The following is a 482-nucleotide window of genomic DNA, read 5'->3' on the forward strand; positions in this document are numbered from 1 at the left end:
CGATCGACGCCACCTTTGCTGTCGGTCGACACTCATGTAAGCTGACACTAGAGCCAAGTTTTGGAAGTTTAACAAAATTTCTCAAAGTTTTCCATAATTCCAATACAAGTTCGTGACGTGTTTTAGGACATATATAGTGTTTTTAGGTCTTAAGTTTTATTCTAGCAGCCTTTTGAGAAAGAGATATTGAGAGCTTTTGGGACAGACGGATCTGAATTCTTTTGTAGAGAGAAGATTTCTAAACGCACTCTTTTATTTTTAATATCTATTGCTTATTATTCAGAAAATATGTTTTGTTTTTCATTAAACATGGCTAACTAGTTTGCTTGTTAGGTTTATAGTTTTTCAGAAGGTTTTTTTTTGTTTATTAAACATGTTATTTTAGATTTCATAATCTTATGTGATCTTCATCTCTGACTGTTCTTCATATTAATTTTTGATTGATTACCTAGAATTAATAACCTAGAAAAATAAATTGATAT

The sequence above is a fragment of the Camelina sativa genome, chromosome 19 (assembly GCF_000633955.1).
Source record: "Camelina sativa cultivar DH55 chromosome 19, Cs, whole genome shotgun sequence".
Classification (NCBI taxonomy): domain Eukaryota; kingdom Viridiplantae; phylum Streptophyta; class Magnoliopsida; order Brassicales; family Brassicaceae; genus Camelina; species Camelina sativa.